Source organism: Miniopterus schreibersii (assembly GCF_964146895.1).
Source record: "Miniopterus schreibersii genome assembly, chromosome: 7".
NCBI lineage: Eukaryota > Metazoa > Chordata > Mammalia > Chiroptera > Miniopteridae > Miniopterus > Miniopterus schreibersii.
Window position 1 is genome coordinate 41,008,528 of NC_138108.1, and position 25,472 is coordinate 41,033,999.

A 25,472-nucleotide genomic window follows, 5' to 3' on the forward strand; every position below is an offset into this window, starting at 1 on the left:
GCACAAAGCAAATCATCTGTGGTGAATACTCACTTTGCGGTTTTGGCATCTTGGATTGTTAAAGATAGAAATAGTGCCTAGTTTTAGAACAACTTCTATGTTGAATGCATATTTTGTAGTACTTAAACTTTCCAACTAATATTGAGGTATTTCTGGTAATTATACCGTGTTTTGGCTGCACAGAATTTAACTGAATTGAGATGTGGCTAAGTTTATTAGTTCCTTTCTAATAGACTTTTAGATAAAGCTGCCAACAGTGATAAAACTATAGTTTCTTGCTTTTCAAACTGATTCTCTTTAAAATGGATTGTTCATTCACTCATTGGCTCTAGAATGACCTTAAATCCAAACCAGAGCACAACATTTAGTTGAGTATAGTTACTTTCCTCAGAGCTGAATTCACAAGGTCCAAACAGTTATCCTCATGGGTGTGCAATCTCATGTAAGGATTGAACTTGAGAGTCCTTGATGAGTTTGTACATTACACAGTCCTTACACAATCTTTTCTAAATATCATTAGTAGCAACCAACCTTTGGTAGGTGTTGGAGAAAAGACTGGACTATCTGGCGAAGGCTTAGAAGATCAAAGCTCTGTATTGCTAAATGAAGGCAGATCTTGAGATTTTGGCAAGAAAGAGAACAGGTGGCGGTGGGCGAAGCCCAGTTTAGCAGGCTGAGGAGACATGGTAGGTGGTAGACCATAAACCTCTACAAGGAAATGGGTCCCAGAGGTTTCTGCCGGCCCAGCCAGCAGTTTCTTTGGTAAGCAGTATTGAATTCCTTCCAAATGGCCCTCTGTCTCCAGAGTTTCCTGCTATAACACGAGGATTTTCAAAACAAAAAATGTTTTCACCAGGGCAGTTTGCTTTCAAATGAAATTGCATATAGAACCCTTGTGTATGAAATAGCAGAGGCATTGCTGCTTTGGGTGAAAAAGGTAGTGGGTCCTGTACAGAAGAGTTTGGGGCCAGGAAATTTCTTGAAGGAGGTCTGCTGGTCACTCACCACAGTCAAGAAACCTTAGTAACGTTCTCATGAATTATTCCATTATCTGTTTACAGGCCAAATTAATTCAAAATGTAGATCCAGGAAACCAAGCAGCATGATCTACAAAAATTTAATGGTGATTGAGTGAATTTTGGAAACTATCTAGGGAAAAATGATAGTTTTATTTGTGTTGTGGTTGGGGTAGTAGTCAGTTGGCAATGAGCAGAGTCACATCAGATATAAATATGTGCTCAGCCAAAAAGCAAAAGCAAAAACAAACAAAAACTTAGAAGTCCAACAAAAATTATGTAAGATTTATATTAAGTAAGCTATAAAACTTTACTAAATGACAAAAAGGAAAACCTAAATAAACCCTAGTGGGATTTTCTTGAGAAACTTGTCAAGTTGATTTTGCAATTCATCTGGAAAAGAAATTGTACAAAACATCAATATTGCCCTATGAGACATTAAACACACAATTAAGCTTTAGTAATTAAAACAATTCCTGTCATAGTAATAGATCAGTGGAAGCAAATAGGGAGTTTTGAAGCTGACCAATGATAAACGAGGATTTATAAAGATGTTAGATGGAAGTTTAAATCGTTGGAAAAAAAAGGAATTTTCAATAGATGATGGGCAGATTATTGACTTCCTATCTGGAAAAAATAAATAAAATTAGAGTTTTCTTTATACCAAAATATGCAGTTAAAATAAACTCCAGATGGACCTTGGAGTTAGTTGGGAAAAAGAAAAACCATCTAAATAATAGAATAAAACATAGGAAACTGCAAAAAACAACAACCCAGTCACTTAAAAATGTTTGCTCACCCTCACTAGTACTCAGGGAAACTAAAACTAAAAGAGTGAAACACTATTTTTGCCCATTGGGTTTACTGGAAATCTGATAATGTCCAGTGATGGTGAAGACTGGGGAAAACCCACCCTCCCATTGGTGAGGATGTGAATTGGCTTGGCCGTGGGGGAATGATAATTTTGTTGAAGCTATTAGAAGTTATAGCAGTTCCACTTAAGACATTTGTCCCAAAGAAAGACTTGAACAAGTGCTCAAAGCTTTACATACCATCATTATTTCATTGTTTGTGATAGTGAAAAATTGGAAGCAGTAGAGGGTGGTTAAGCAAGCTATGATGTCACAGGCTATGCAGCAGTTGTTGTTTTTTTAAAAAAATACCTTTTTATTGATTTCAGAGAGAGGAAGGGAGAGAGAGAGAGAAACACCAATGATGAGAGAGCCATTGATCGGCTGCCTCCTGCAGGCCCCTGATTGGGGACCAAGCCCCCAACCCGGGCATGTGCCCAGACCGGGAATCGAGCCGTGATCTCCTGGATCCGAGGTCGATGCTCGACCGCTGAGCCGCGCCAGCCGGGCTATGCAGCGGTTCTAAGCATGCAGCAGTTAACGGGATTGAAGCAGATCTGTATATACTGCCAGTGAAAGACTTCCAAGATTTTTAGGTGAATAAAGCAAGTTGAAAGTAATATATATCAAAATAAGGAAAATTGAAAATACAGAAAAACATAAGGAAGAAAATAAAAATTACCCATACCTGTTATGCAGAGATAACCACTATTAACATTTTGGGGATATTATCCTTTTTTATTTCTGCATATATAGGATAATATAAATATATTTTTAAAACTTAGATGAATGAGGTTATAATTTTATAACTAGCTTTTCACAATATAACATCAAAATTTCTTTTGCCACTACTAATTTTTATAGTATAATTTGTCAGTATTTTTCTTTTTAATTTTTATTTTTGGTCTTATCTACCATGACATCTAACCACAATCTTGAAGATTTTTCTGCTATGCTGTCTCCTACATTAAACCTTATTGTTTAATTTTCATATTGAGCTGTATAATCCATCTAAAGTTTATTTTTGTGAATGTGAAGTGTGAGGTAGGAGTCAATATTAATTTGTTTTTCCATATTGATTTACAATAGATTATGTACCATTATTGAAAAGACCATCCTTTCCCCACTGTACTGGGGCATCTCTGTCATAAATCAAGTGATTGGTTATGTGTAGATCTGCTTCTAGACTCAATTATGCTCCATTGGCCTATTCATTTATCCTTGTACAAAATTCACTTGTTTTGATAATTGTTACATTATAATAAGTTGCATTCTTCCTGGAAGTATGCTTTAACTGCACCTCACAAATTTTGTTGTATAATATTTTTGCTGTCATTCAATTAAAAATATTTTCTAATTCCTTGTGATTTCTCCTTTGATCCTCAGTAATTCTAGAACTGTATTGCTTAAGTTCTAAACATTTAAGGATTTTTACATTTATCTTTTTTGCAATTGATTTCTAGGTTAATTCTATTATAGTTAGAGAATGTGGTATGTATAATTTTAATCTTTTCAAAATTATTTTGATATGCTTATAGCCAGGCAAATTTAAACTTTAGCAAGTGGTCTTGTGCACTTGGAAAGCATATGAATTCTGCAGTTTGGGGCTGCATTGTTCTCTATATGTTGAGTCAGAGTGTTTATCATGTTATTTTAATCCTTTCTATCTCTACTGTTTGTTTCTTCTGTTAGGTCCCAAGAGAGGATTATTGAAGTCTTTCATTGTAATTGTGAATTTGCTATTTATCTGTAGTATTGCCAATTCTTGCTTTACATATTTTGAGTCTATAGTAGTAAATTTCAAATTGTTATATCTTTCTGGTGAATTAATCTATTTATAATTATGAAATGATCCTCTATTGCTATTAATGTTTATTGTATTAACATCTACTTTGATATTAGTATAGATACACCAATTCCTTTTGGTTATTGTTTGTCTAGTATACCCTTTTCTATTTTTTTCTTATAGCCATTATATGTCCTTATTTTTAAAGTATATCTTTTATAAGCAGCATAAGGATTTTTAAAAATTGACCAACTTTGTCCTTTCACTGTAGTGTTTAGTTATTTTAAAAATAAATATTGATATATTTGATCTCAGTCTACCATTTTATTTGTTTTCTATTTAACTCAGTTGTTTTAGATTCCTTCTCTCCTTTCTTACTTTCATTGAGATTAATCAAGAAGTTTTTATTATTTAGCCCATCCCCCCTCCACTGCCACCCAACTAGTTTACTCATCTTATATTACTCTGTTAGTGCTTATCCTAGAAATTACAGGATGAATTTTTGACTTACATGACTCTACTGTGAATTTTATTCTTACCACTTGACTGTGCGAAGACCTAAGAACACTCACTTCATTTACCACTTTCTATCTTGTGCTATTGATGTTATATATTTTGATTCCACATATTTTTCATTATATTTCAAAAAATTTGAACATATAGAAAAGTTGAAAGTATTTTTCAGTGAACACTCATTGCCTAGATTCCACCACTGACATTTTACGATTCTTCCTCTATCATTATGAAATGGTCTCCTCTATTCTCAGTAATACTCCTTGCCTTGAAATCTAAGCCTCCAGGTAGCTGAATTTCTTCTTCTGCCTCTTAATGGACGAATACATTTAACCTCATTTCTATGCATAGTTCTGTTGGTGGTAGTTGAATGAATCCTTATGGGTTATTAGAAGCATAACTTTGCCAGGCAGACAACAGAACAAATAATTCTTAGATGTAGAGAAAAAAAGCCAAGTGACCTCTTGGAAGGTGAGCTTATGAAACACCAAAGTGGCGGCTACTAATGTAAGAATTTGCAAAGGGTAATCCAGGAGGTCTCCTGATCACTAATATCATGTGGGAAAGATTTAATCCTGTGATTTATTTGGATAACTAGATCAGAATTAACGAAAAGGATTGCTCCAAGAGCTGGAAGTATGTTGTTGGATGTAGTCCTGTCCTTGCTTGCTGATTTTCTTTGCTTAATTAATTAATTCAGGAACTGTCTGATTGACTAATTGTATATCCTTAATTTTGTAGTTGGCGTGGCTGATGAGATGATGTATGTTGAATTACTGTAAGCAAAAAGTTGCTTTGCTTCTGATTCCGATTCATCCTAATGATACATGTTCATGTTTTACTGGGCTGGAGCTAAATCATTACATTAGTGGAACTGCCATCAGAGATTGCTATAAACATTTCCGCTACACTAATTGCCATGATTTAGTCCAATTTTATGAAAAAACTAAAGAGCAAAATGACCCTTTTATAAACATTCTTTTTGTTGTTGTTTTTCTTAGAATACAAAAATATACTCATAATTGCTTGGTAGACACAGCATTTAATCTACAAAAATGGAATTTTAAAATAAAACGATGGCAATAGTTTGACATGAAGGCAACATATTTGATTTTAACAATGTTATCGTTTATTTCCTACAGTCTTGAATTACAGTTATGGTTGCTCTTTAACTTATGGACTACATCGAAGGCTTATATAAGATCCAAATATTAATGTTTATATTGGGAGGTGCACATATACTGCAGGAATTCCTCCCTAAGTAGCTAGAACCTTTTTCATGGACCTAAAGGACGGATACCATCAAATAACATGAAAAGGTCAGTTCCAATGCCTTTGGAGGCATCCCAGAAATTGGTAGAATATCAGTCTTAGTTAACTATCTATTAAGCCTGGCAAGGTGAGCTTGGATGTCAGGGACTGACTGAAATTTTGAAAGATGTAATGATCATGGTTAGGATTTTGCAACCATCAGAGATTATCTATACTTTGTATAAATTTGATCGGATGTGTGTGTGTGATATTAGCAAAGGACTCCCTTGCATAAACAGAGAAGGGAAAGAATGCCCTTTGTAATCCTTAGAAACCTCCTGATTCTTTTTCCCTTCTTTCTTCCTTCTTAGAGATCACACATGGCTAAGCCTGTGGGTCAGGTATTTGCAAAGCCTGTAGTTGAAAATCAAGGAAAAGGCAAGGACTCATAACTATTATCCCAGTTGTTTTAGGTACAGTGGGGTCCCCATTCCCCTCTTCATTTGCCCCTGCCCTTGCCAGGGTGAGGATGGGATTCTCTGTCCTTCCTCATTTTCCCCTGTGTGGGAAGTGGGGTTCTTTTTGTGTATGTTTGTTTTTAGCAAAATAGCCTATCAAGTTATGCCACACAAGGTGTCCAGTGTTGATGAGAGATATTTGTTCTGTAGGTGTCCCACTCACGAGATCTTGCAACTCCAGGACAGAAGACACTGCACCCCATCCACGCAGGTATGTGGGACCCAGAGGTGGGAGGTAGGAAACCAGCAGGAAGGGAGACAGAGGGAGAGGAACTCTTGGCACCTGTATCAGGAGGCCTTGGAGCCAGACCGAAAGGCAAAGGAGTTGTGAAGAAGTGTTTGTGCTGATTTATTGACTTTGCATCCTTCTGGATTCTTCCCATTGGTGGACTGAACTTTGAACTTTACTCTGAGTTAAAGGCAGCTTTAACTTTTTTTATTTATGAGTGAGGCCTTTAAAAAGGCCATAGCCTTCCTCTTTCTAATCTCTTCTCCCTTTATCGCCCTCCTTCCCTTTATCTACCCTTCTAGGGTTACCTCTCAGTCCCAGATAGGAAAGTATGAGTCTTCAATAGCACTTGGAGTGCTTTATAAGTAATGAAAGTACTTGATGATTTCTTCCACATGTAATCCAAATGTCTTGTTTTTCACCAGCTGGTGAGGACAGTTCAGCTCAGTCCCATTGCTGTAGCCTACCCCTTGGATGCAGGGATGCTAGTGTTTTGCAAGTTCTAGGGGTTCTCTGAGTGTCCATAAAAATCAGTGCTGGTTGTTACTCAGTGTAATGACTCCAGGTCCTAGTGCTTTGGGTTGGTCATGGTAATTTTCACTTTTGCTGCTTCAAAAACTGTGAGGGGAAAGAGAATGCTCTGTCCCTGTTGCACCTTATTAGAAGTTCCAGTTCAGGTTTGCTAAACCCCAGAGTATTACAACTCTAGAGGCCAAGTATCTGCAGAACCTGGAACTAAAAAAGCAATCTATTTACAACCACTTTGGATGAATACAAGCCTGAGTAAGTGCCTGGGGTAAGACCTGGGGCAACCTCTACTGAGTTTGGAAAACCTCTACCGAGAGCTCAGGACTGCCTGACATCTCCAGCCTCAGCCACTGGCTGAGCCTTACTTACCATGAAGACACCTTCTTTGTATTTTCCAGGGGCAATGTTCTCCTTGCATTGTGGCTACTCCACCCTCCATCCTTGGGCCAGGTGCCCAGCACAGCAGGCCATTAGATGTCACTGCATTTGCCTGAATTCCCCAGCCTCCCAGTCTATATGTAAGTGAGCAGGTGTACAGGTATATAGTGGAAGGAACCAGAATGCTGCCTGACTCACCCTTAATGAAACAGGTAACTTAGACTCACCCTATTATATAGTCAGGATTGTTCTTTCTTACCCAACACACACATCTCTTCATCAGTTTATTATCCATTTAGACTGTACACCAGCTCCTTCCTGCATTTTAAGTTTGAGTTTCTATTATAATAGGCTGTTTCCCTCCTTAGTAAAAAAAAATCAAAGAACATGCAGCAGATTACATTTTTGGGGTAGAAGCCCTTGAAATCACACCCCAATCCAATGGAAAATTTTCTATTAGAGCGACTATTTCCCCTTTGCTTCCTTTTGTTTTCAGATTCTGGCACTCCAGGCCACAGAGGGCCGTGGTCAGGTTCAACTTCCTTGTTTTTTCTGCTACACATCCAGCTGAGAGAAAAGGATCCTGCATACTGAGTGTGTGTTCCCCTTTCCCACTCAGAAGCAGAGCCAAAACCTAGCAGCAGAAGGCAATCGATTTATTCTAACATATGCTTCATGTAACTTGAGATGTTGAAAAATCCTGATAGCTGCACGGAATTGAATACAGTCAGCAAATCCCATGGTCATGTGTAATTTAGACGAATGGGTTAGTCAACCTGGGACTAGGTGCCGTGATGCATGAATGTGGGGGTGGGTTGCCAAGATACACTCAAGAATGTCCTATATGCCTATTGAAGCAGGGATCCAAAATTAGAAAAATGCAAATGGCTGTATATATGCACACAGTGGAAGGGCGGGCCCTTGCCAATTCTGCAGGCTCCAGCCCAAAGCCCAAGGCTGCGGCTCCCGTGAGGTAAGGCAGCTGTGGGACCGACTACTGATTAGAAGCGGAGAAAGGGATCCGCTTGTAAGGAGCTGCTGCAAGTCCTTTGGAAGGAGCTGGTTACAGTCTAAATGGGTAATAAGCTGATGAAGAGACGTGTGCGATGGATAAGAAAACAATCCTGACGTTACTCAGGCCCTCCAAGTAGTCAAAATCATTAGACCCGCCAGAGTTTCATTGGCTTGAACCTACTCTAAATGATACCCTTTAATTCTTTCATTCTTTAACTCCCAAACTCGTAGACCATGGGCACCCACTTGGAGCAGATATTCTCAGATTCCCAAGGAAATATAAAAGTCTATTTTACCCTACCCCTAAATATATGGCTGTGTAGATAAAAAAAAATGAGGCAATGTGACTGAAGGTCTTGTTTGGGAAATACATACTCCTCTTTTAGAGAGAGAGAGAAATGTACAATGGGCCAGGGCCTAGGATAGCCGGGGACTAGGGTTAAGAGGACAGGTGATAGACTGACCTTGAGCAAGTGCAGGATCAACTCGGCAGGAACAGTCCCTCTGAGATTAGAGGGAAGGGTGACAGTGGCTGTCAATGAGGTGTATGGAGGGGTGTGTGTGTGTGTGTGCGCGCGCGTGCATGTGTGCGCATGTGTATGCGTGTGTGTGTGCGCATGTGTGTGAGTGTATATATATGAGCATACAGGGTAGAAAGCTGACGTAGGTTACTTCTGATTGTGTCCCACCAAACTCATGCTGAAATCCTAATACCCACGTGTGGTATTAGGAGGTAGGGCCTTTGGGAGGTGACTAGGTGATGAGGGCAGAGCATTAATCCATAGGTGATGATTAATCCTCATCAATGGATTAATGTTCTTTTAAGAAGAGACCAGAAAGAGCTTGCTTCTCTCTCTCTCTCTCTCTCTCTCTCTCTGCTCGCCTCCATGTGAGGATACAAGGAGAAAATGGCCATCTGTAAACCAGGAAGCAGGCTCTCTCCAGACACTGGGTCTGCTGGTACCTCCACCTGGGACTTCCCAGCCTCCAGAACTGTGAGAAATGCGTGCTGGTTGCTTAAGCCTCTCAGTCTATGGTAATTTGTTATAGCAGCTCCAAGTGACTAAGACGCTATCCAACATTCATTGAATAAACGCCCATCAAGTGCCTACTATGTACCAAGCACTGTTCTGGGCACTGGGGATAAGCAATAAATAAATCAGCTGAAGTCCCTCCTTGTGAGGGCACAGATAAAAGTGTGCCACGTGGAAATGGGGCCCCCAGTAATGGCTGTAGCACACTCAGTGGCAAAATTGTAGCAGTGGTTAGACAAGAGTTCACATATTGTGATCTCTAATATCCATTAATTTGATGTAAGATCCAACTGGGAATATTTCACCCTTGACCAGTTAGACAAGAGTGAAGTAGGTTACAGTGGATACTCGTCCAGGCCGTGGCCTCTCTTTCTAAGGACTGCCCTCCCCCACCCATGAGAATGGATCTGGAAGACATGTCTGCATTATGTTGACCTTGACCATTCCCCTGGCATAGTCAGTTTAAACAGGAAAGGACACCTGGCTTAAGCTGAATCACTCAGATTTCCCCCCTTGGGAATTTGGAATTGGTCCTGAGAGAATTACTCTGTTTCTACAATTGCTTTAATTAAAGATAAGTAAATCAAGGAACTGTGAGGGTGGCCATGCTTGGCTCTGTGTATAGAGGACTATTATTGAAAAGCAATCTAGGGAAAAAGAATTAATTATGACAGGAGTGCAGAGAGAGGCAGGGATGAAAGACCCTTTAGTAAGAGAGGGAGATAATTTATTTGGATTTTTAAAGCTCTTTTGCATGGAGGTTTTAAATTGTATTTCTGAACTGTATATCAGGGTAGACATTTTCACTGGTATTTCAGAGGCAAGCTGAGGCAAGGGAAGGTAATTGCCAATCATATTGTTCATGCATTAAAGGGGTCTTGTTCCTGTGTTTTCCAACATTAAGGGCAAGGTTTAGCTAGACATTGTCTAGGTTCAGGGAAGTCTGTTAAGGACAATCACAAGAAGACTTAGATTGAAATATGTAATTAATACTTGAGCATGTGATAAAATCAGTTATAATTTTTATAAATTTAATTATTAAATTGTATTTCATAAAATAAAGTTTTTGCAACTTTTCCTTCATGCACATCTTTTCAAAACCAGGAAAAAAATTAACTGATCAATTAGCTAACAAATCATTCTTGTTTCCAGTTAAAAACTTTTAGGAGAAACAATAGCATTGAAAGCTACAGTGGGCATATTTATAACCATTAATCCTTGATTTGTGGGAAGCATTAAACTTTCAGAGAAAATTAGAGCTCATTTCTTTTTGGCAAGAATTGAATATAATTTTAGATTTTTCTAATGGCCCATTAAGAGTGCATTTTTCATTTTATTGATGATCAGCTGGTCAACTAGAGAAGACAATTCTTTTTAAAAACTCTGAGTAAAAAAATCATGCATATTTCAGGAATATCTATAAACTTTATGACTTCATTTTGTTAGTATTCATATCATTAACAAACTTCAAAGGCAGAAAAAATTCTTTGCAAGTGGAATTTTGGGGTCAGTAGGAAAACTGGGTCTAAGATTTAGCTTTCCCATTTTATATCAAAGGTTTTATTCCAGCATTATTTATTCCTTCAAGCCTCAAGAAATGAAGGTGGAAGGAATTTAGCCTAATTTAAAATACTTTTTATTATACAAAAGTTCAAAATACATAAAGGAGAATGACTAGTAATGAATCAATCCTTCCATTCCCATCACTTAACAGTTGTTCATATTTTGCCATATTTGATTTACTAGTCTCCTTTTCTGCTGAAATATTCTGAGGTAAATTCCAAACCTAGTGAGTTCACCCTCGAATATGTCAGTATGCATCTCTATACACATAGATGTTTTCTTATATAATCACTGTGCTTTTATGGCACTCCAACAATGATTCCCTCATATCATTGAACAGCCTGTCCATATTCAGTTTACCCCAATGACCTCTCAACTTTTTCTAGTTGTTCTTTCAAATAAAGATCCCCAAAAGGTCCACATGTTGTGTGTTTAGTTGTATGCCTTTTAAGTCTTGATATCAAAAGCAGTTCTTCCCGCTCCCTTTATAAATCGTATCATTGACTTAAAGAGACTGGTTATCCTGAAGAATGGCTCACATTTTGGATTTGTCTGATGTCTTCCTCATTATGTCGTTGGGCTTATTCCTTTGTCTTTTATATTTCTTTTAATTCTAAAAGCTTTAATGTATTTGGGGTATGCTTCATATTGTATCTCATCAGAAGACAAAAAAATACCTAAGTATTTCCAGTTTAGTGATGCCAAGATTGATCAATGAGTTCAGCTGGTGACAGCCAGACCTTCCCATTATAATGTTGCGATTTTCCTAAAGCTGAAGTAATCTGCCCCCAAAACTGAGCTCTTCATTCACCCTCTTTTAGCATCCATTGATGCTCACTGCCTGGATCCATTAGTACATTAAGGGTTACAAAAGGATGATTTTATAGTTCTATTTTTCCTTTATTATGTATTAACTGGAATTCTTCTTTAAAAAAACTTTCCTTTATCAACTAGCACTAGTTAGTTACTCTGAAATATATTTCATATAACAAAGACAAAATAAAGGCTTAAGTCTTTCCTTTAATTACAAATTTTCAGAATAATAGTCTGTTGTTTTTTGGCCACTGAAATTGTTTTAACAACAGTACTTGCGATATCATTAAAAGAATGGAAAAATCTTTAATCCCTGGGTCCAAATGCTATATGGCAAGAATGGACGTCTTATGAAGACTACATCTCTATGTAATAATAGATAAGAGGGCTATTTTAAGGTACTTACATAGAATGGACTGTTTATTCTAAAAAGTTTTGAAGGTAAAATTCTATTCTTTTACCTTTGAGCTCATAGATTTCTTTTACTTTACTTTCAATCACAAAACTTTAAAAAAATCAATTTAAGCTATTCATAGTGTGTACAATATGTGTATCGAAAACAGCGACAGCAGCTAGGGTGAAACAGCAGGAGTGTGGAAATGAAGATCTTTAGAAAATTTTCTGGGTTCAAATGGCTCACAGTTTAAGGAATGTTCTCTAAGCAGTGGGTCATGTAGCATTTCACTAATTCAAGCATTTTACTTAGAAAGAGAGTTTAAATTAGAACATTTCTTCAGTCATTAAGTGTAGTGTCAATGTTGGATAAAAGATAGTCTTATCCAGTTATTCTTCTGTTGGCATCTCTAGAGCTTCGAGTTTGGCATTTCCTATTTATTTATTTATTTATTTACATTATTTAATTTGTTGGGGTGACATTAGTTAATAAAATTATACAGGTTTCAGGTGTATAATTCTATAATACATCATCTGAATATTGTATTATGTGTTCACCACCCAAAGTCAAGTCTCCTTCCATCACCATTTATCCCCCCTTCACTCTCTTCTACCTGCTCCCACCCCCCCTTTCCCTCTGGCAATCACCATGCTGTTGACTCTGTCTATGAGTTTGTTGTTGTTTTTTTGGTTTTTTTGCTTAATTCCTCCACCTTTTTCTCCCAGCCATTCAAAACCCTCCCCTCTGACAGCTGTCAGTCTGTTCTCTGTATCTATGAGTCTGTTTCTATTTTATTTGTTAGTTTATTTTATTCATTAGATTCCACATATAAGTGAAATTATATGGTACTTGACTTTCTCTGATTGGATTATTTCACTTAGCAAATACTCTACAGGTCCATCCATGCTATCACAAAAGATAAGGTTAACTTTTAAAATATATATATATTTTTATTGATTCCAGAGAGAGAGGAAGGGAGAGGGAGAGAGAGATAGAAGCATCCATGATGAGAGATTCATTACTTGGTTGCCTCCTGCATGCCCCCCACTGGGGATTGAGCCCCCAATTGGGGCATGTGCCCTGACCTAGAATCAAACCACAATCTCTTGGATCCTAGGTTGATGCTCAATCGCTGAGCCATGCCGTCTGGGCAAGATTTCCTTTTTCTTATCTGGTTGCTGTGGCTAAGACTTCCAGTACTATGTTGAATAAGAGTTGGGAAAGTGGACACCCTTGTCTAGTTTCCAATCTTAAGGGAAACACTTTTAATTTTTGCCTGTTGTGTATAATGTTGGGATGTTGGCTACGGGTTTGTCATATATGGTCTTTGTTACGTTTAGGTATGTTCCCTCTATTCCCACTTTGCTGAGAGTTTTTATCATAAATGGGTGTTGGATTTTATCAAATGCTTTTTCTGCATCTATTGATATAACCATGTGATTTTCATTCTTTATTTTGTTTATGTGGTGTATATCACATTTATTGATTTACAGATATTGTACCAACCTTGCATCCCTAGAATAAATCCCATTTGATCATGGTGTATGATCTTTTTAATGTATTGCTGGATCTGGTTTGCTAATATTTTGTTGAGGATTTTAGTATCTATGTTCATCAGGGATATTGGCCTATAATATTCTTTCTTTGTAGTGTCCTTATCTGGTCTTGTAAGTCACATCACTGATTTTATTATAGAAAAAGCAAGGTTTTCTCAAGGGAACTGGTGTCATTGGACTGTAGTGTCAAATTACACAGGAGAAACACATTCTTCCTTCATGGTTAAGGTGCACAGAAAGTCTGCTCTTCTAACTTCCTGCTGTAGATAATCTGAAGTAGAGAAGAGGGGAAGGACAGAATGGGGTAGGTAGAAGGACATTTCTTTCTAAAGGAACCAGTGTGTATAGTGAAAGGAATTCAGAAGTCTCTGAGCTGTGAGTGGCAGGCACACCTTTGACTCAAAAAAGGAGACTTGAGAAGGTACCAAATGGTGAACACATTGCCTTTTACATCTCATTTTTTCATTCACAATATTAAGTAATGACATCCCTGGGGGAGGGGGGGGGGTGGAGAAAAAGCTGTTGCATTGAATATGCAGTATGGAGTCAATGTCACTACAGGAAGCAGATTGAGTTTAACAAGCCATATGGGTTGTAATTGTCCAAGTATGATTAATTCATAATGTTGATTCATTTTATGCCTTATCTTATGACTTGTTATTATTTCACTTAACTACAGTGTAAGTCCTTTTTCTAGGCATGACCAGAAACCCTTAAGGATTTTGATATCCCTCAGATAATAACAAATAACTTCCCAATATTTCTGGACTTTACCTGGGACTTATTTCTATTGGTGGAAGTTGGAACAGATGGTCTGTCCTTCCGTTGCAGAACTCCGCCTGCAGCCTGAGGAAAACTATGCTGAAGGTGGAAATAATGGCTTTCTGCTCAGTTTGATGTAAATTCTAAATGGGTGATTGAAGGCTGTAATGATCACTGTTGTTGGATGCCTCTGGGCTTCAACATCTGGCAAATGCCTTTACTTGCTGACAGCTGTTAGCCTTGGTCACACAGTGTGCTGCCCAGAGCTTTTGTTTTAAGTAGACTGGGGATTATGCTAGAAGCAAGTATCACTAGTTCATGGATCAAGACAAAAAAAAGAACAACTTTATTTTCAGGATTAACTTCCCCATGGTACATTTAGTAAAAACAGAGCTGTGTGCATATTGTTATGGAAATGTTGCAGCCTCTTATGCTCAAAACCCAAGATTTTTGTTGCATTTTTAGCACAAGAATTTAAATTAATATTCTAAACCTGTTTAGCCTCTGTCAGAGACAGATCCAAATGGCTAACAAGCACAAGATAAATTTAGGAAAATTGGCTTATGTCCTGAGATCAGGTTCAAGCTGAATCAGTAAAACTCTTATAACAAAAGAAGGAAACAATTTCTGGAGGTAACATGAAAGGGGTAACACTGGAAAGTACAGTGCTTTGCATTTGAATAAGCAGTTTGTCTATGATTTAATTTTATTATTATTATTTTTTTTATCCTCAGTCAAGGATATTTTTTTCATTGCTTTTCAGAGAGAATGGAAGAGAGGGAAGGAGGGGAAGGAAGAGGAAGAGAGAGAGAACCAGCAATGTGAGAAAAACACATCTATTGGTGGCCTCTCACACGCACCCCGGCAGGGGGGTTGGGAGCGAACCCAGGCAGGTGCCCTTGACCCGATAGCCAACCCGTGACCCTTCAGTGCGTGGTCCAAAGCTCTAACCATTGAGCTACTGGCCAAGGCTGTTTGTCTATGATTTTAAAGGGTGGAATTTAAGAAATAATAATATAGGCAAGATGTTTGGAGTAAATATTTCCATCACTAAGATTATGCTAAGATACTTTAAATCTAGGTTTAGGTTGACTAATACAATTTAAATAAGAATAAAAGTAACATTTGAAAAGAAAATTATCACTTGAGGGTTTTAAAATTTTAGAATAGTATTCTTTCTCTTTTTCCCCCCCAATAATTAAAAAGTCATCTTTAATTGCTTTCCCCCCACTTTTTTTCCTTTGTGAATCTGCTATTTCGAGAACTCAGGTGTTGGCAGAGTTATGGTCTGAACTGGTCCAGCCTGTGACTGCATACTTCCCGTGTGAAAACGCAAGTGAGAGAGCAGTTCTGAGATAAAGGAAAGGAGGTTGTAATGTCTCTTCTAGGAACTTTTCCCAGAAGGAAGGCTTGCTTTTTAGAGGCAGCAAGGAGAACCTCCTGGGAGGGTAGAAGTAGGGACAATTCTAATGTCTGGAAATGCTTTCCCTTTGCTAACTCAGAAGACAGGACACGCAGTCCTTTGCTCTCCAGTGTCCCTGTCTTGCCTTTGACCAGAACTAGTGTGGCTTCATGTCCTTCTCTGTGATGCCAAACCTCGTCATCAAGGGGGGTTTCCTCTAGATGGTTGCTGGGCACCCTGTAGATAATGACGATAGATGGTGGTGGTACTGAGGAGGGTAGTTAACCTTAATTGAAATAGTAAGAGAACTATTTTTTAAAAAACCCAGTGTTTTAGATGCCCTTAAAAGTATTGATACAGATTTTAGCAACTCCACCAGTAAGATTGATATTTCAAATCAGCCACTTCCAAAAAGCAACTCTGATAGTGTCCGGAGTTGATACCTGTGTGAATCATGAACCTAGTTATATTTATTACTGTGGTAGAAACCAGAATCAAAGAAAAAAAGATTAAACTCATTAGGTAAACAAGAGCAAATTGACATGTGCTAATCGTCTTTAGTGTCTTATCTCAATCCTGATAAGAACTCAGTGGGGGAGGTGTTATTTTTATTTCTGTTTTACAGATATAGAAGCTGAGGTGTAGAAAGATTAAGGAACCTGCCTAAGGTCACTCCACTATTAAGTGGTAGGCCCAGGATCTAAACCCAGCCTTCCCAACTACAAAGCCATCAACTCTTAACCACCCTCAATAGAGACTTATCGGTTGGTCGATTTTCAGCAAAAGAAAATGACTAAGGAAGTCCTGGCTCCCCGCCCCCTGATCACTCAGGTCACCATTAGGTCCCCCTCCCCGCACACACCTGCCCTGCTGCCCCGGGCGCCTCTGTGTGCTGAACAGGCGACAGCATTTGTGAGATCACAGCACATTGCTTCAGCTATTAATACGACATTGCAAACTCATAATCTGGATAGTGATCTTTTAGGGGGCTAATGATAGATGTGAAAGAAATCACCAGGGCAGCATGGCAGAGAACAAAGGATGCCACCTGAGGGTGAGCGCAAGAACCCTGCCACCGACTGGCAGCGTGACCTCGGCAAGCCACCTAGCTCCTCTGAGACTCACTTTCCTCAGCTGTACATGAGAGCATTAGAGTACTTACGTCCAAGGTCTCTTCAAGTTATAACATATGAAGAAATGGGTCTCATTACGTCCATGCTATTGTTCTCATTAGGGTGGAAACACATTTCATTTTGAGACCTAGCCTAAAAAGTATAATTTGCTATAGCTTGAGGACAGTCAGAAGCCAATGGCTACACCCATGAAGTTATCCCTTTCCAGAGGAGGTCTAGGATTTGCCATTTGGGGGAGGGCTGGGGAAGTTTGCCAGTTCTCCTGAAAAAGGGCTGCAGTGTGGTTATGCCAAGAGCTCTGCGTGTCAATCTGGACCCAATGCTGTGTCTCTTGTTGCTCTCTGCTCCTGCCAACGGCTGCTTTCTGCTCCAGCTGCGTGGAAGCCAGGCCTGGCACTCCGCGGTCTGCCTTGGCACGCTGTGCGTGTGTGGATTCAGTGTGTCTTGATGGAAAGGAGCCAAGGCACTGTCGTACATGGAACTTTATCTTCTGTACCTACACACTGCAGAGTCAAATTCCAAATTTACTTCTTCCCATGTGACCCACACCTGTCTGAGTCCCTTCTCAACACCTTTGGCCGTATCGACGCTGCAAAGGAACCAGTGATGACAAAGCAAAGAGTGTGTAGGCTGTTCAGTGGTCAACCTAGCTGGTTGCCCAGCATATGTAATAATATGAATTTCTGCACATCCATAGAACTCTATAGGCATCTTACATGTCTGCATTTTTGCATTTTGTCTCCCAGGTCAAAATAAAGGCCTTGGTCAGCCCAGGCCTTGTAGCTGTTGCCGTTGCAGGCTGAAGATGCTCTTTCTGGCCCGTGGCTTTTCAGGTGGCAGTTAAAACAAACACAGCTTCGGGTGCTCAGGAGAAAAATATGTATGGGCAATAATATTGCCTGTAAAATTGTGAGGTATGTGAGAACTTTTTTTCTATTGTCTTACCATTTTCTATTTGCCCCCCTCTTTTTTAAGTTATAACTCTGCGTCTTGTTACTGTTTTATAAACTCTCAGATATTCTAGTTACTTTGATGGTTGTTTGAGCAAAGTTGTAACAGCCATTCCTTCTTTCAATAAGGATCCCAGCTGGTTGCTGGGGATACAGTGATAAGAAAGAGCCAACACCTGCCATCATACAACTTGCATTTTAATAGGGACAGCACTAGATGACCACAGTGAAGTACGTTAAGCTCTATGAGAGGGGACACCAGGAAGTAAACAAGAGTTTTACCTGGTAAGCTAGAGGTTATATCGGGGGCTACTGGTCATTCAACAGTGGGCTCAGCTTTGAGAAGTCTGCGGAATATGAGGAGGTCTGACTGAGAAGGCCAGAGTAACACATAAGAAACAGAACCATGGAGGGCAAAAGCGGTTTCAGAGAGGTGGCATTTGGGGTTCCAACAGTAGTCAACTCCCATGATCTAGAATTTGTTCTCATTTGATTCTGAGTTATTAAATGGAATGCGTGGGGCTTTGTGATTAGTTAGGACTTGCATCATTTTATAACTTAATTTCTTATGGGCATGTAGCTTTTCTTAATTAGCTCTTAAGTTTATTGAAAGTGGAAATCATAAATTTTACTGTTTTGTGTTCCCTATAATATCTAACCCATTGCCATCTATGGAGTAGCTACTCATTAAACATTTGTGAAATAAGTGCAGCATGTAGTGATTTCTTATGTTCTGTGAGTAATTCTAGAACATAAGAAAGACGAGGGCCTACAATTACCCAGAGAGTTGAAGGTTCTAGATTCATCACTTGCTCTTCTGGTGACTGTTTTTTTTGTTTGTTTGTTTTACGAATGGACCATCTATTATTCAGGACCTTCCTTTACCCCATTTGAAATATGGATGAGTGAGTGTAACTCCTTGTAACATTTTCAGTAGCAGGGTAATCTCTTAAGCATTTGAGGCAATAGAGGATGACAGTAGACAGATGGGACCATTGACAAGTATGTCCCCTTGTGGTGCGCCTGTCACAACTGAATTATTCTGTCACTTGTGCTGTCACCAGATCAAGGCTGATCCAAGAAATACAAAGCAGAGCATTTCTTGTGACTCTTAGTCACAGAGGGAAATGGCTCTGTGATGTGCATTTTCTGTGAAAGGGACTGGCCTTATTATTTTCGAGGAGTGGTGAGAGGGGGCATGGTGTAGCAGGATATAAATAAGTGACCTGCTTGTGATAGTGACAATATTTTGAATTACCTCCTGATTTAGGTTTCATTTTCTTTAACTGATATGTCTCTTCTGCATTTGCTCACCTAAATTTAAGGAGCCCAGTTTGGGAGTTCAAGGGTTGTGCTGGACCATAGGCCTTGTCAGCCAATCACGCTGGCTTCATGTTAAGGACACATCCTTCCGCCCATACCTAGGACCCTCACCTGTCCACCTGCAATTAACCCCATGAGTTGGGCAATACCCTGCCCAAGCCCATATGTGTCCACCCCACATTGTTGGGTCATTCTTTGAGGACAGCCTTCCCCCCTCAAGACTCCAAGACACTCATGGGTTCAAGGAGTCTTCTGGAGGGAGGAGCTCCCACGGTTGTACTTCTGGCATCAGCGTTCCTTGTGTGAGTCTCAGACACTTGCCTAGGAAGTTGTCTACGGTGATTCCAATCCCAGAGAGTGTGGTAAGCTTGGAGAATGGGGGGATAGAATGTATTAAGGCCCTTTGAAGTCAATTCCAGGAAGAATTATTTACTAAATATATTTAGAATCACATTTTTAAAAAAACTGAAGAACTATAGTTGTTTTTCCATTGCTCTTCACACTTCGCACTTTGCTAAAGGTTTTCTAAATTACCCCAATAACTTGATTTTACTCATTTTCTACACACAGACTTGCTATGATTTGTCAAGGTGACTTTCCCAGTTCACAAAGACTGTTTTGTTCATTAAGTCAACAAGTATTTATTAAGTACCTATTATGTTCCAGGAGACTGGAGATTAATAAGGCTTGATATTGACTTCTGGGAATTCAACTGTCATCCAAGAGGACAGTGAAATGATGTCTGGCTAGTAAGGAGTAATTCACTGTCCAGAGCATCTCAGCATCTGCTTAATGCTGCTGAATAAGTGAGGGGTGTGTGTGTGTGTGTGTGTGTGTGTGTGTGTGTGCGCGTGTATCTAAATATTACATTTTAGGGCTCAGTTCTCCCACACATTGAATTTGATACGTAAGTATGAATAAATACTAGAGACAGTCCCTACCATTCACATTGCCTTTTACCAGCCTGGCTTCATTGCCATTACCTGCCTGCCCCCTGCAAGCATTTGGGTTTGAAACCTCTAAATTTCCTATTTTCTTATCTGTTTCCATAGTCACTTTTGTTACTACTTTCTCAGCACATAATTTGTGCTGCTGCCTATAAATATCCAAGCCATATTGATAACTGTAGTCCAATAGTAAGTTGCAATAATTCAATGTTAGCTTCATTTTTGTCTTTCAAGACAAAAATTTACACTTTATTTTCTGGGGTGTGCTCACATTCCCGGTTGGTTAAACGGATTGGGACATGCTGGCTCATTTTGCATTCTCTGTACAGCTTGACACAAATGGCTTTCAAGATCTGCCTCAAAATTAATGGTAATACCTCATTAATAACGTCACTTCCTTTGGACTTTGCAATCATATACCTGAGTTTTAAGAGGCAAGTGAACCTAAGAGTTTATAATAATTTGAAGCAGATGCTTCAATCTAAAATGCTACTGCTGTTGCTACCACTACTATTACCAGACTCCATGGCAATAAATCCCTTATATCATCCAGAATGAAATCCTTTACAATTAACAGATTTCCTTCATACTTATAATACACAGGTCTATTCGCCTTTGGCAAGCTACCTTCCTTAGAGAGAGCAGGGAAATATATACAAAAATTACACTGGAGAAATGATGACTCAGGAGTGCTTTGCATGAGGATATAATTAAATAACAAGATAACTTAATTATAAGTAGAATATACATATGTATGTAAACATATAGATAACATGTATCTATTACATTTGACAATATTATGTAACATTATATTTATAATATATAATTATAATATATACTCTTACAACATTATATAATATATTATACTTACAAATTGAATCATGTTTTTATAGCTATTCTACTGTCCAATCATAGAGAGATTTTTGTCATGTCAATAAAGAAGTCTGGAACTGGTGAAGAATTCCTTTTAAATAGTCTAGTATTTTAGTGCTTTGTAAGTACTAATGCACATTTTAGAAACTCAACTAACATGATTAATATTTCAAATTAGCTCCTGCCAGAAAGCAACTTTGATGATGTCCAGAGTTGATATCTATGTGAATAATGGGTCTAGTAATGTGAGTGTGATAAAATCCAGAATTAGAGAAAATACATATTGTACTCCTTAGATAAGTAAGAAAGGCTGACACGTGTTAGGGTAGCACATTTAGATGGCAGGCCTGTGCCTCTTCCAGAGTTATGTTATTAGCTTGGTCAAGGATCCTGTTGTTTTAATTTTTCTTCCCTTAAAAGTATAGTACATAACTGCTTTCCATCTGTACTTGGTCTTCTACTGTGGCCTGTTGGCTTAGGCAAAATGTCACAGGGGAAGGGCAGAGACTTGAGGCAAGAGTCTTCAGCAATACTGGTTAAGTAGAGAAATGCTGAGATTAGAGGGAACTTTTCTAAAAGTTTTGTGATTTTTTTTCAATCTTTAACCAAGAATAAAACTTTTTGACTCTTTGAATTTGAGACAGGGTATATGGCGAAACGGCTGTAACTGATAGGGCTACGAGGATTATCACAAAATAGTAAGACCAACCCCCACAAATTTATGGCTTAGAACCAGCAGAAGACCCAGCCTGGTGACTAATTTCATCTTGCTGTAACCCCTAGCCTCATTATACGGTCATTGTAATACATTAGCATACTAAATGACACACCCCCGCCGCCAGGATCAGAAACGGAAAGCCCATATAGGGACACTAGGCCAACGGGGCTCGTCTCAGAAGTCTCCACCCCTTTCCTGGAAAATCCTGACTATTCCTCCCCCTTACTGAATGCTCTTCACCTCTATTAAATGAGCCTCAATAAAAGAAGTAAATCCCACTAGGGAGGGGCTGCTTTGCCTGTGGAGTAGCCACTCTCTGTCCCACTGCTTCACTAATAAACTCTCTTTCACTTTAAACTCTATGCTGGCTTGTGTTTGAATTCTTTACTGTGCGAAGCCAAGAACCCACGGTGGGTCACAGACCCCTGGGTGCCCGGACCGCTGGAAGGCCCGCGTCAAGCTCACTGGGAATTTGTTGGATTAACAGATAATACAAGAGTGGAATCTAAAGAACATAATAAACTGATGAACAAAATAGACTCAGTGACGTGGAAGCATGGATCAGACTGACGAATCTCTGAGGGAAGGTGGGGGTGGGTGGGTAGGAAGAGATTAACCAAAGAATCTATATGCATATATGCATAACCCATGCACACAGACAATAGTGTGGTGAAGGCCTGGGGAGGAGAGTGGGTGCGGGGTGGAAGGGGTCAATGGGGAAAAAAGGGGACATCTGTAATATTTTGAACAATAAAAGAAAAAAAACTGGAAAAAAAAAAAAAGTTTGGAGCACCATAGATCAAAGATCCAAACCAGAAGATAAAGTATTATTTTATGTAAAATCAGAGATCTAATGATATAAGTTGGAGGCAGAAGAGGTTAGCAGTTATGAGTTTGAACTCTCACACAGACTGTGCACTTACTGTGTGATCTGGATCAAGTCACTTAACCACTGTGGGTCTTAGTTCCCTAATAATAGTACTGACTATATGGGATTACTGGGAGCAGTAACTGAGCTCATATATGCAAAAGACTGTGTACTTGGCACAGAATCAGTGTTCAACAAATATGAATTAGACCAGCTCTTCTTTGCCCTCTCCACACTGCCTCTACTCAGTTGTGATATTTAACATTGAAAACCATAGCTGATGTCTCAAAGAGAACGAGAGGATTAAATCTTTTTTCTTTGTCTCTGTTCCATCCCCTCAATCCATGCCTCACCCCCATTATCAATTTAATGTGGAACGAGTCGGTACCAGGGGACTTAAATATTGCTGTTCATCCCCACAGCAGCAATAGGGGCCTGCATAGGACCCACAGCATGCCCAGTTCCTTGGGCCACCTTAGACAATCTTAGAGGGACCGTAATGCCCAGGGGCTTCTTGGTCCAGTAGTGTCCCCTTTCCGGTCACAGTTGACTCTGTTACCTGCCTGTATCCAAATCTGGTCTCAGGATATTTGCCTAAGCCGGTGGAAGTAAGGATGGGTGTGTTTATTTTACTTTAGATCTCTTTCTAAAGCATATGCACATTCCATTGCTCTGTACTAATGCTTTTGATTAAGTGTGAGAGTAATATTGAAGACAAGTACCTAATTATTTCTTAAACAAAAACAAAACCCAAAACTGTCTCTTGCCTAATTTAACCATTAATATGCCTGAGACCTGTCTCCATTTGTATGCAAATAAAATATAAGACCTGCCTTAGTGTTTTTACCTAATGCGCTTGCTTGTTTCAGAAGGTCAACTGCCTTCCTAACCTAGGCTTGGCTCTGTAGTGTTTTTTTTTATTTCTTGTATTTTAAAATGTAGTTATGGTAGAAGATTTTTACCTTAGAGTCCAAACCCAAGATGCGTTCAGAAGATATTTTTTATAGTCACTTATTTTGAAGACTATGCCATTGTGATACCTAAGACTGAGTCCATATCCTGTGATGTGTTTCCTGACATGTGAGCGGCTGGGTGTCTGAAGACTGGTTGGTGAAGTTAGGGGTCCAAACCTTAGCATGCAGACACGTGTCGGGGACATCTTGGTTATTTCATTGCTCTTGATGCATGATGTATTGGTTTATGATCTGGTGGGATGAGCTAATCTGCACTGTGCGAGTATACGCTATATAACCCATTCTTGAATCTATATTATTAAAAATACCTCTTGGATTTGAATGGAATCTTTTCCTGATTATGCTATTTCAGATGTAAGCTCTTTAAATTTTGGAAATATTTTGATTTTGGAAATGCTCTTGATTCAGAATTGGTCAGGCTCTGGATACGTCTCAAAAAGTGGTCTACCAGTTTTAAGTTAGCAAGTGTGAGGCATTATAAAAAGCGTCTTAGAAAGGGCACATCTATATCTTAGGTGTAAAATAGATGAAATTGGGACCTTAAGAAGGCAGCTAATCAGCTAAAAGAAAATGGGGTCCCTAATGTCAAAAAAAAATTAATAATTTGCAAGTCTCTTTTCCAAATAAGGACAGTTAGATTTTACAAATATGTTATTCATGAATTGACTATATAGTTGTTGTGGACATTCACATAGCATCTTTCTTTCAAAGAATTTGCATACTGGGTTGAGAACTTTAAATGAACACAGCTAAAATCACACAATTAAAAAAGAGAGACAGAGATAAGAAATGATCACAAGTGGGTGGGGAGGTAGTGGGGAGAATTCTAGTGGATAAAACAGCAGATACCAGACAAAAGGGTGCTGGCAACCAAGCGAGGCTGCTGCAGGGAGTCCTGGGACTAGAGAAACTTCTCTGTGGGCCTTTCCTTTGCTGGTGATAAGCTTTTAGCACCACCCCCTTTCTTTCCTCCTTAGCATTTTACTGAGAATAGGTAGTAGGAGGAGACTATTTGGGTCAGTAAGTGAAAAATTACTAATTGATGCTCCAGCGCATTATGAGCAGAGGTTCTCAGCCCTGACAGGCCTTGTGCTCTCCCATCCTAAACATTCTGTTAACACTCGTTTCTCTCCAGAAATAACATTCATAGGTAAACTAATCTACTTACGCACACAACATACAGTGCTCAGCTATAATATAAAGGAGAAGTAAAAGTCATTTAAAATAAAATTTTCCTTCTTTTAATATGTAAATGTTTGTGTGCAACTGCATAAGAATCCAGACATAGCCACCATGCCCGTGACAGCTACAGAGGCAGGCTGACCCTGGGGTGCCATGTCCAAGGTCCCTACAGCAGCATCACTGTCATGAGCTGACATTCTAAAACAATGGCAACTTGGTAAAGTCTCAAACAAAGCAAGGAATAATCTCCATCAACTGGAAAATTTAGAGCATAATAAAATCATGCAAGTTGTAAAAGAATCTTCTGTCTTTATATGTAAAGTGGAAGAAGATTCTAGGTAAAAAAATGAGACCATGTTCATGAAATCAATGTGCAGTGGATCATTTGGAAGTCATGACGGATGCAGACAGAGGATGATTCCCTCCAGAATCTCAGCTGCCACCTGTGGGAGGGGAGCCAGCATTTTTCACCTCTCCGCCCTTCCTACCAGTCTTGATGTGGCTTTTTCTGTAAATCCTTTGTTATAAGACTTCTCTTCAGCTAGCTTTCAGTGGGTTATTCAGGTTGAATGTTCTATATTTTAGTTATAATTCCAGTTTGGTCCTGGGAGTAGGTAGTGTAACATTCACCTACTCTGCCCCCATCTTGGATTCTTGAATCTCTCTCTTTGAAAAGGGAGTATGAATTTCTTCACCAAGACATCCAGTCATCTTGCCTCATTTCCTATCTACCCAGCAGGGTGAAAGATTTTCCAAGTCTTTCTATGGCCAGTGATACATAGCACTGTATCATGAAGTGTGTCTTCCTCCCCATCCGACAAGATTTCTATGTGCTCTTGCTCATAGTATGAGACTCAAAAGAGTTTGGTTTTTTTCTGGAGTCAAAACAGTAAGGA